At 40.5% G+C, this 12,357-nt stretch overlaps 1 protein-coding gene across 2 annotated transcripts in view; it reads right to left on the reverse strand.

Annotated features, from left to right (window-relative positions):
* Window positions 1-12,357, reverse strand: part of NOS1 (nitric oxide synthase 1) — a 640,233-nt gene that overhangs the window by 440,784 nt on the left and 187,092 nt on the right. The window contains exon 2 of one of the 2 annotated variants that reach the window (XM_073676375.1): window positions 11,007-11,186. The exons of the other annotated variant lie outside the window; for it this stretch is intronic. The gene's annotated coding sequence lies outside the window, so the exon portion shown is untranslated. The remainder of the gene's footprint in view (window positions 1-11,006; window positions 11,187-12,357) is intronic. 2 annotated transcript variants of the gene reach the window in all.

Genomic DNA, 12,357 nt, shown 5'->3' on the forward strand with positions numbered 1-12,357 from the left:
GACGCATCGGAGAAGGAGACTGGGGGCCATCAGAAGGTATAATCTTTATTTTTTATTTTTCACCATTCTTATTCTTTTTTTTTTTAACTATTACTTGGTCACACTATATAAATCCATGCCGGTTGCATGGATTTATATAGTGTGAACAAGTTGTCAAGCACTTTTCCAAGTGATGCTAAAATCGCTTGGAAAAGCGCTTGATAAAGTGCATGCAGAAATGCATGAAAAAACGCTTGACAAACACTTCTACCTGGTGGGAAAAATGCATGTAAAATCCGCATGCGTTTTTCCTGCCAGGGAGAAGCGGAAAAAATATGCAGCATTTCTGCATCGTGGGCACATACCCTAAGGCTGTGTGCCCACGTAGCGTTTTTCAAGCGTATATGCTGCGGAATTTCCGCAGCGTAAACGCTTGAAAAACGCATGTATATCCGCACCCCATGGTCCCCAATGGCATTCCGCAATGTCAATGCCCATGCTGCGGATTTTTCCGCAGCGTATATGCTGCGGTCAAAAATCCGCAGCATGTTCATTAATTTTGCAGAAGCGCAGCGGAATCAATGTGCGGATGGTACCCAAGTCTGGATGAGAGGAGACTCTCATCCAGACCTGGGTACCAAAGAACCTGTAAAAAAAAAAATAAAACAAAGTTTATACTTATCTTCTGATGTTTTCCCTCCGTCGCGCTGTTGTCTGAAGGACCTGCCACGTCATTGAGTCATGTGACCCACCACATGACTCAATGACGTCACCGCAGGTCCTGCACACAACAGCGTGAGCCGCTCAAGCCTCCGGACGGGGCAGAGAATGCATCAGAAGGTGAGTATAAAGTTTATTTTTTTATTTTTTACCATTCTGAACAAGTTGTCAAGCACTTTTCAAAGTGATGCTTGGAGAAGTGCTTGATAACCCGCATGCGGAAATGCATGCAAAGACGCCTCACAAACGCTTCTACCTGGCGGGAAAACCGCATGTAATATCCGCATGCGATTTTCCCGCCAGGGAGAAGCGTAAAAAATATGCTTCAGGTCCGCAACGTGGGCACATAGCCTAAATGTTCTTTTTATACAAAAACCCATGACCTGGTCCCTCCCTATATCAAAACAATGGAAAAAAACTGATTGAGAATATGTGAAAAGCGTTTCTATTACATGGCACCAGCTCAATTCATCTCCATGCATATACATATCCAGATCATCACTTCAGTATAACATACAGTCACTATTGCTTATCTTAGCCACATACAGCACACTGGAAATTACAACATTGTGCAAGGTGGAGCAGGCAAGAGGATAGTGGTGTCATAACTATAATATTGAGATCTTATTCAGGCTGATCACAGTAGTATGAGCAATATGTGGCTTAGCATTGTCGTGTTGAGAAACAGCTTCTAGGATACCAAATCAATGTAACACTGATCTGGTACTGTACATTGAATGATGAAAATTGGGGATTGACTATCGTACATTATGCCATCCCACATTATGCCACCTCACTTTTGAGTAGGACTAGTGTGATGTTCTCTCGTGAAGGCCTCTTTTTATGGGGTTGCGCACATAGTCTTCAGATGGAGACTGGAGTCTGGACTGGAGCAATGGAGGCTAGAATGGAGGTATATCCTCTTTAGTGATGCGTCCAGCTTTTGTCTTGAACACAATGATAGCTGGAGATTTTTCTGGAGAACACGTGGACAATACTATGAAGAGGCCTTCATGCGGAAACGTCACACCAGACCTACTCCTTGAATTATGGATCCATTAAAAGAGGCATAGATGCTCATGAGGAGAACATAATTTTACCTCTATACAAGTTACTAGTGCGACCACACTTAGAATACTGTGTACAGTTCTGGTCTCTGGTGTATAAGAAAGACATAGCTGAACTAGAGCGGGTGCAGAGAAGAGTGACCAAGGTTATTAGAGGACTGGGGGGTCTGAAATACCAAGACAGGTTATTACACTTGGGGTTATTTAGCTTGGAAAAACGAAGGCTTAAGGGTGATCTTATTACTATGTACAAGTATATGAGGGGACAGTACAAAGACCTTTCTACTGATCTTTTTACTCTGAGGCCTGAGACGGGGACAAGGGGGCAACTTCTACGTCTGGAGGAAAGAAGGTTTAATCATCATCACAGACGCGGATTCTTTACTGTAAGAGCAGTGAGACTATGGAACTCTTTGCCGCATGATGTTGTAATGAGTGATTCACTACTAAAATTTAAGAAGGGCATGGATGCCTTTCTTGAAAAGTATAATATTACAGGTTATATAGATTCCTTGATAGGGCGTTGATCCAGGGAACTAGTCTGATTGTCGTATGGAGTCAGGAAGGAATTTTTTTCCCCAATGTGGAGCTTAGTGTTTTCCACATGTGTTTTTTTTGCCTACATCTGGATCAACATGTTAGGCTATGGGTTGAACTAGATGGACTTAGTCTTCCTTCAACCTTAAAAACTATGTTACTATGTTACTATGGTGTAGAGCGGCTTAATGTACAGTAGTCAGACCCTTCTAGTCTTCATTTATGCTACTGTAACCAAGGGAACACTCTTGCCAAGGGTTGTTTCAGTGTCCCTATACACTACAGCAAAAGGTACCTGGCTGGGTGTGTGTGGTAGTACCTCTTGTAAATGCAACTTCACAGTGTATACTGCTGCTTGACATGGCAGGCCAGGATCCGACAAAGTAGAGATGAATGAGACAGACAGGAGTAAGACAATAAACTTTTCATTACTGAACGGACTGGTAAAACATATGTACAGCTGGTTTCAGGAATGGTACTTAAGCAAAATATTTTCTGCACAATTCAGAGATATAGACTTGACGGTTACATGTGGTGGCAAATATATGATGGTACTTGTAGCACTGAAAGAGCAGGTTTGTATCAGGCCCTGCATCTTCCCTTATGAGTGTCGAAAGGGTCGAGGTGTGTAACTGTAGCACCTCACAACGACTATTAACCCCTTTACCCCCAAGGGTGGTTTGCACGTTAACAGGAAAAAATGGACCCCAAAATTTGTTGTGCAATTTCCCCTGAGGATGCAGATACCCCATACGTGGGGAAAAACACTATTTGGGCGCACGGCAGGACTCAGAAGGGAAGGAGCGCCATTTGACTTTTTGAATGTAAAATTTGCTTGAATAATTAGAGGACGCCATGTTGCGTTTATAGAGCCCCTGATGTGCTTAAACAGTGGAAACCCCCCACAAGTGACAACATTTTGGAAACTAGACCCCTCAAAGAACTTATCTAGATGTATGGTGAGCACCCTGAACCCCCAGGTGCTTCACAGAAGTTTATAACATGGAGCCGTGAAAATAAAATTTTCACATTTTTCCCACAAAAATGTTTTTCAGCCCCCAGTTTTGCATTTTCATAAGGGTAACAGGAGAACTTGCACCATGCAACTTGTTGTGCAATCTCTCCTGAGTAAGCTGATACCCCATTTGTGGGGGAAAACAACTGCTTTGGCGTATGGCAGGGTTCGGAAGGGAAGGAGCACCATTTGACTTTTTGAATGTAAAATTTACTTGAATAATTAGCGGATGTGCCCCTGATGTGCCTAAACAGTGGAAAACCCCACAAGTGATATTTTGGAAACTAGACCCCTCAGGGAACTTATCTAGATGTGTGCTGAGCACCCTTAACCCCCAGGTGCTTCACAGAAGTTTAGAACATGAAGCCGTGAAAATAAAAAAAATCTAACTTTTTCCACAAAAATGATCTTTCAGCCCCAAACTTTTTAGTCTCACAAGGATAAGAGGAGAAAATGGACCCCGAAAACTGTTGTGCAATTTCTCCTGAGTACACCAATACCCTATATGTGCGGAAAATACACTGTTTGGGCACAAGTCAGGGATCAGAAGGGAAGTAGCACTGTGTGACTTTTTGAACGCAAAATTGGCTGGAATCAAGAGCTGACGCAATGTCGCATTTCGGAAGTCCCTGATGTGTCTAAATAGTGGAAACCCCCCACAATTGACTCCATTTTGGAAACTAGACCCCTCAAGGATTTTATCAAGGGGAATAGTGTACATTTTGAACTCAGAGGTACGACACAGAATTTGATAACATTAGGTCATCATATTGAATAAGTTGTCATTAGTCTTGAGCGCAAGTGTTCTCTACTTCAGTTTGCATTGGGTACTCCGGTATGCACCATGTATGTGCTTGAGTGACATGCTCAAGTCCCTGCCCTGCATGTTTCATGGTTGTTAGACACCCAAAAAAGAACATGCGGGGATTGCTCGTGCATGGCAGGCGATCCCAGCAACTTTTTTTTTGTCCGCGAACCATATGGGGCAGACTCGAGCATGTCACTCGAACACCCACGATACTCAGTGCATACATGAGCACCCGATGCAAACTTAAGTAGCGAGCACTTGCGCTCAACACTGGTCGCCATATCGTCATCATTTTTTTTCTTTACTTCTGAAAAATTCTCAACCCTAACCCCAACCCTAATACAACCCCAACCCTAAACCTAACCCGAACCCCAACCCTAACCTTAGCTCGACCCTAACACTAGCCCAAACCTAACCCTCAGCTAACCCTAGCCCAACCCCAACCCTAACCCTAGCCCAACCCCAACCCCAACCCTAACCCCAACCCTAACCCTAGCCCAACCCTAACGCTACCCTAACCCTAGCCCAACCTAACCCTAGCCCAACCCTAACCCCAACCCTAATACAACCCTAACCCTAGCAAAACGCTAACCATAGAGTTTATTTATTTACGACTTTATTCTTCAGATCGGTGCAATTACAGTGATACTAGATTCATATTGGGTTATTATGATTGACAGCTGTCACACACTAAAAGACGCTTTTTTTGCAAAGACTAGTTTTTGCATCACCATATTTTGAGAGCTATCATTTTTCCATATTTTGCCCGACAAAGTCATGTGATGGCTTTTTTTTTTTGCGGGACAAGTTGACGTTTTTATTGGTACCATTTTCGGCCATGTGACATTTTTTGATCGCTTTCTATTCCGATTTTTGGGAGGCAGAATAAACAAAAAACAGCAATTCCGGAATTGTTTTCATGGGGTTTTTTTTATGCCCTTCCGCATGTGGTCAAATTGATAAGGCAACTTTATTCTTCGGGTCAGTACTTTTACAGTGGTACTGCATTTATATAGTTCATTTATGTTTTGGCGCTTTTACACAATAAAAACTATTCTCTAGAAAAAATAATTTTTTTGTATCGCTTTATTCTGAGAGCTATAACTTTTTTATTTTTCAGATGATGGAGCTGTATGGTGGCTTGTTTTTTGCGGGACAACATGACGTTTTCAGTGGTACCACTTTTATTTACATTTGTCTTTTTGATCACGTGTTATTTCATTTTTTGTTTGGCGGTATTATGAAAAAGCATTGTTTTTTGCTTCATTTTTTATTTTCTTTTTTTTACCGTGTTCACTAAAGGGGCTAACTAGTAGGACTGTTTTATAGGTCAGTTCGATACCAAATATGTGTACTTTTATTGGTTTATTTTTATTTTTTCATAATAAATAAATATTATGGGTTCAATATATTTTTATTTTTTGGGGATTATTTTTTTCATTTCTTTTTTATATTTTTACAATTTTTTTTTTTTTAGTTTTTTTTTTCACTTTTCTACTTTTTTTTTTCCTTTTACACATTGTCCCACTATGGGACTTTCACTTTTTGCAGCCTGATCGGCTGCATGGTATAGAGAGCAGCAGCTCCCTATGCCATGCAGCCTGTTAGCGCTGCACACAGGGGAAACATCATGCACTGCGCATGACCAAAGTAACGTCCTGCCTCCTGGTGACCCGGATGTTGTCATGACGACATCGGGTCATCATGACAACATCCGGAAGCCGCCGCAGACATCGCTGGACACCGGCAGGAGAGGTGAGTATAGCGATCACCACCCCCTTCGCCACTTCAATGCTGCGATCGGCTTCGATCGCAGCATTGCGGGGGTTAATGTGCAGGGAGTGGTGCGGGACCGCTCCCTTCACATAGCACCGGGTGTCAGCTGTGACAATCAGCTGACACCCGGCTGCGATCGCCCCGCACCGCTTGTGTGGGGGCGCACGCGTAATAGTACGTAGCTGGTCCATAAGTCCCAGGGCGCAGCTACGTACTATTACTGACCTCGTCGGAAAGGATTTAACTTCCAATTCATAAGGGACAAATGGGTCCAGGTGTGTCACTGAGACTTTTTAGGAGACAATGTGTCCCTGCCTGGCTAGTCAAGTCTTCCTTCAGTAGAGTTCCCAGGTCTGGCTAAGACTTGACCTCCTTATCTAATATAGATAACGCTTCCTATAAGCACCTCACTTGCCTGCCATCATAGATTACTTCTGCCACTTGGTACTTGGTTACTTCAGAACTTGCTACCTGAGTATAGTCTTCTTCTCCACACTCAACACCCTTAAGTAATGTTGGTCTGAAAATATAGGTTCCTTCTCTTTCAATAACTTCTCACTAACTGCCTAACAAAAAGGAACCAAGTTACTATGCCCATCTAACTCCTCCTACCATGGGCTGGCCCAGTAGTTAACCCTGTCTGAAGGCTGACTAACTGTTGAGGCCACAAAATCGATGAAACATACATACAACACAGGTAAATGCATAATAACAATGCACGATCTTCAGAGGGGTGTAAACAGCTTTTCTACTCCTTTACACTTCCATGGCCTACAACATCTGCAGACTTGACTCCCATCAAGCATATGTGAGACGTCATTGGTCAGACAATTTGAGACGTCATTGGTCAGAAATTGCCAAGGGAGGGACCCACATCCATAATAAACATTGTATAAAGAAAAGTTTTCTAGGTATTGGGGCAAAAGAAAATGGTGGTAACAGGCAGAATAAGACATGCAAAATTAATTCAGACCCCGTAGTTAATTAAAATTACAGACCGTAACCCCTCCAAAATATATTGAGATCCCAGACCAGGCTACAAAGTACAGTATATACACTGCTTTTTGCTCTAGATTTCTCTTCACTTCCAGCACTGAAACAACATTAGAACATTTTGTGCACCCACATAGAACTTAGTGCACCAGTGGCAGAATGAGACAGAAATATGGAGCAAGGGGCTGTGGAAATTCCCATATTATTTAATGGATTTTATTCACATGATAAAAATCACAGCTAATGGATAACTATCATGTTAAAAAAAAATCTGCATGTTATGTGTCAGTTTTCACAATGGAAGAAAAAGCGCATCATTCAGAACTGTTTGTTCTATTCTAAAACTGATACAAAATAGAACCCAGATCGTTATTCAATGGTTCCAAATGGACAAATGAGCGGACATTACGTGTACAGCAAACACTGAGAACACATTAGACACATAGAGCCCGATACCTCATTGCATTTCCACCATTTTTTTGTGTGAATACCTCTCAATTAGTGACTTTAATCCATCAGTGTAGCTTTTCCAGATGTTTTAGACTGATTCATGAAATGTGACTTTTTAAAAAGTCAGAAAATTTAGTACAACTCTACTCTGATTTCATGTACACCAGTTAAAAACTCACATTTTTTGAGACATATTGCAAAAAGTGCAATTTTTTGCTCTGTAAATGTGAAAAAAAACGGTTAAACGCAAAAAAAGACTATTTGGACTTTGTGTAAAATTTATGACTAGAATTCGCTCAAAAAAGAAAAGTGACTTAAAAATAAACGCGATGATGTATCGGGCATATACAGTACATCACACACATAGCTTACATATTAAACGCACACATCAAACAATGCTAATATATGAGATGCATACAGCCCACCAACAACACCTACATATTAGACAAATATAACCCACGTAATATGTACATATCAGCTGAGTACATCATAAACATGACAATCACACTGTAATATTTGTCTGCATAAATCTTCACTTCTTAGGCAGCAGGCCGGCAGCACACATAAGCCTTTCCTACTTGTTGGCAAAACCTCACCCCCATTGCACCAGTAAGCTCCAGCCCCATTCCAATGTCGGCAGTGCACCTTCCCTTTCATTTTTGTCTGTCCCCCTGACGATAGTGCGGCCAATACAACCCCGATGGCATCCTTGACCTTGAACTTGTACGATTAGTAAAACGTCAACATCTATATTCCCGTATGCCAAACACATCTAAATAAAAATTGAAAGGCATTACCATATTGTAAAAAAGTGCATATATGTAAATCAACAAAATAAAGACACAAAGGAGAAAAACAGACAAGTCGATGGAAACAGCTACTTCAATAGAACATGTGGAAATACAGAGAAAAAAACATATAGTAGAAAGACTATAAGATATATGAAGTGGTATTCACATACAGTGGGTATAAAAAGTCTACACACCCCTGTTAAAACGCTAGGTTTTTGTCATGAAAAATTCATACCAAGAAGAATGATTTCACAACGTTTCCCACCTTTAGCGTTGCCAATAATCTGAGCAAATCCATTTAGAAACTAACTGAAATCTTTTTGGATAGAAAAAGAAAAAATGAGAAATAAAATAATGTGGTTGCATAAATATTCACACCCTTAAACTAATACTTTTTTGATGTACCCTTTGAATAAATGACAGCACTCAGTCTTTTTGTGTAGGAGTCTATCAGCATGACACATTGGTAATCTTTGCTCACTCTTCCTTGCAGTCTGTCAGATTGCAAAGGCATGTCCTGTGTACAGTGCCCTCTTCAGGTTAACCTACAGATTTACAATTGGATTCAGGTCTGGGCTCCAGCTGGGCCATTCAAAAAGTTAATATTCCTCTTGCAAAGCCATTCTTTTTCTGATTTGGAGGTATGCTTAAGGTCATTGTCATACTGAAAGGTTAAATTAATCTTCATCTCAGATTTTTAGCAAAGGCCTGAAGGTTTTGATGCAAGATCTGTTCATAATTCCCTCCACTTTGACTGTAGCATAATGCTGCTTCCACCATGTTTCACTGTGATTGTGTTCTGCTGGTGATGCACAGTGTTGACATTATGCGAAACATACTGTACCTTTTGGAATTATGGCCAAAAAGTTCAACCCATGTTTCACCACATGGTTTTGGAAGGTTTTATATAGGTTTTGGCAAAACATAGCCAGGTTTGGATGTTTTTCGGTGTAAGAAAAGACTTCCGTCTTGCTACCCCATCCCACAGGCCAGATATATGAACGCAGCCAGTATTTTCCAGAACTTCCAGCAGCTCCTTTAATGTTGCTGTAGACCTCTTGATAGCCTCCCAATTTTCTTTTGTTTTCTCATCAACTTTTGAGGGATGTCCAGTTCTAGGTAATGTCTCTGTTGTGCAAAATTTAAGCCACTTCTTGATGATCGCCTTCATAGTGTTCCATGATATATTTAACGCATTGGAAATTGGCTTGTACCTTTCTCCTGACTGATAACTTGCAACAATGAGAAGCTTTTGCTGTGTTGTAAGCTGTTTACAGACCATGGCTTTTGCTATAAAATGCAACTAAGAAAATATCAGTAAAATCCTATTAGAACAGCAAACTTTTATATGAAGTTAATCAGAATCACTGTAAGTGAGGGCAGCCATGTACTGACTACTTTTTAACATGAGTTTAAATGTGATTAGCTAATTCTGAACACAACCACATTCTTATTTATGAGATGGTGTTAACACATTATTTTACCTTTGTTATATTTATTTTTCCTCTCAAAATGATTTCAGTTTGTTCTTCAACTGAATTGCACTGATTATGGGTGACATTAAAGGTGGAAAAAGCCCTGAAATGATTCTTCTTAATATGAGTTTTAACATGACAAAAAACTGGCATTTTAACGGGTGTGTTGACTTTTTATATCCACTGTATAACAGTTTATATGTTTATAAAGTGTTAATTTTATTGGATGCGCAGCCTTTATGTGTATGTAACTATATTTTTGGGGGAATGTCATTAAATGCTTATATACTGGCTGCCACTCTTCTGTATAGCGTTTTGCACTGCCTACTCCAAATGTTAATTGGCTATAAAATTATTATTAGTATTATTATTATTATATATTCTTTATTTCAGAAAAGCATTCGTGCACAATTTAGGGTTGCAATGAGTTCTGTTACTATTTAGATGATTTCCTGATACATTTAGTAAAACTTCTTTGCTTAGCATTTTACTTTTCCAATCAATTAACTCCATTAAAGGGGTTATATGGTTTAATTGAAACAATCCTTGATGCATCTACTTTTGTAATAAGCTTTGTGCTTTCAAGTGGTCCCCAAGAGAAGATCTCAGAGATCGCTCCTTACATGGCTGTATAGATGTCCTTCCAGGCAGAGAGCTTTCTGACCATCACAGCAGTCGGTGTCCACTACCATAGTTGTGATATCAGCTCAATCTTCCAAAATTAGTGTGCACCATGTCATAAAACAAAATAACCTGCCCATCAGTCATGAACTCCCTAAGACCACTGCCATTTGAGAACGCAGTTACCCTAAAGGGTTTCTAGGCGTAAAGCAATGTTTTGGAAGGTGGTACATGTCAAAATAACATGTATATGAATGCCAGAAAGCAAGGCTTTCGAGCTGAACATGCTCAGAACAAGGCGCGGACATACCATTGGTGCAATCTCCAAAGCAGCAAGCAACTTCTGTCACAGACACAAAGTAGGATGCATTATGATGAGCTATTAGATTTCAAAGGGCCCATATACACTGTTCCTGCACAAGGACCCTTTACTGCCTACATATGCTTTTCAGAACATAACACTGCCTGAGCCATTTTGCCTACTTTGCATAATGTAAAAACAGTGCTAAAAAGATTAAGTTATCAAAAAAGAAGGAATCAAAATTGCTGGACGAATCATTAACAATTTTAAATATGCAGACGATACAACATTGATAGCAACAAGCGGAGATGGAATGAAGGACTTTTATTACGAAGTGTCAAGCAGGAAAGCTCGAACATGGAACTACTACTCAATATAAAAAAAGACAAAGATATTGACTACTGCCAGGTACGACCAGAACACATTTGAGATGGACGGCAACGAGTTGGAAGTTGTAAAGGATTTTAACCTACTCGGATTGATGATCACTCAAGATGCAGCGACGACATCGGAAGTCAAAAAGAGACTAGCCATGGGCAAATCAACAATGAGGTCACTGGACAAGGTCTTCTAATCGAGGAACATTTCACTTGCGACGAAGATACAGCTTGTACATAGTTTGGTCTTTTCTGTGGTAATATTCGGATGCGAAACTGAACAATAAAGAAACAAGACAGAAGAAGAATCAATACCTTCCAAATGAGGTGGTGGAAAAGGATGTTATCAATACCATGGATGGCAAAAAGAACAAACAAATCAATCTTGGAACAAATCAAGCCGGACATATTACTTGAAGCAAGGATCATCAAGCTACGACTTGCCTACTTTAGACACATCATAAGAAGAGAGCAATCACTGGAGAAGGACATCCTGGTCGGAAGAATAGAAGGAACAAGGCGAAGAGAAAAAACAGCAACTCAATGGCTTAATACAATCAAAATAACGGTGGAGAAGACCCTGGCAAACTTATATAGACTTGCACAAGATCAATCTTCCTTCAGATCATTCATCCATCAAGTCGTCACTGCTTGTGATTGAGCAAAAGGCTATTAAAAAGAAAATCCTGGCACCATCTTTTCCTAAATTAGAAGGGTTGTTTCCTTGTTTTGAAAGTTAAACCTTGACTGCAGGCTATTATAAAGAAACAAACTGCATTGTACTCACTTTCTACAAGGAAATACCCCACTAAGAGCTCCTGAGCTCACTAACTGGCTGCCGCATTGTTGATATAATGTCAGCTCCACAGCTAAAGCCAGACACTGGGAGTAGCGGCAAGACTATCCAGAGGGCCCGGGAAAGGTGAGTATAGCGCGGTTTGTTTCTTTATAATAACCCACAGTCGGGAATTAACTTTTAATGAAAGGGAACAACCCCTTTAAGCTGTCATCATAATTCTCCAGACCTCGTAATTTTTTTTGCCGGTCTTAGTGAAGGGCTCACTGGAGTACAATACACTAAATTATTTAAGAGGAGCATGCCACTTATCAAGCTCTGTGCATCTTCTCAGTGGCATGTGACTTCATGTGCCATGACAGAAATGCTACTCCAGTCAGTCACACTTTTGTTGAATTTAATGGGTGGCAGTTGTCACGCCCCGTGTCTCACCATGGCTCCTCCCAAGTTCTGCCTACTTTGGCAGATCTGTCTCAAACAGTCAACAGGTCAAAAGTGGCCAATTTTTATTCCCTTTGCTCCCATGAGTATTCTGTTTTTTGCTTTTTCAAAATTTTCTATACGGTTCCAGAGATATGGGGCTTTTTATTTTGTGCTAATTGTTATGATCTTTAACAATGGAGTAGTGCTCACAAGGTAATCTCTGGAAAT

Source organism: Phyllobates terribilis, unplaced genomic scaffold (assembly GCF_046119375.1).
Source record: "Phyllobates terribilis strain yellow unplaced genomic scaffold, ASM4611937v1 Scaffold_1__5_contigs__length_1240528914, whole genome shotgun sequence".
Classification (NCBI taxonomy): Eukaryota; Metazoa; Chordata; class Amphibia; order Anura; family Dendrobatidae; genus Phyllobates; species Phyllobates terribilis.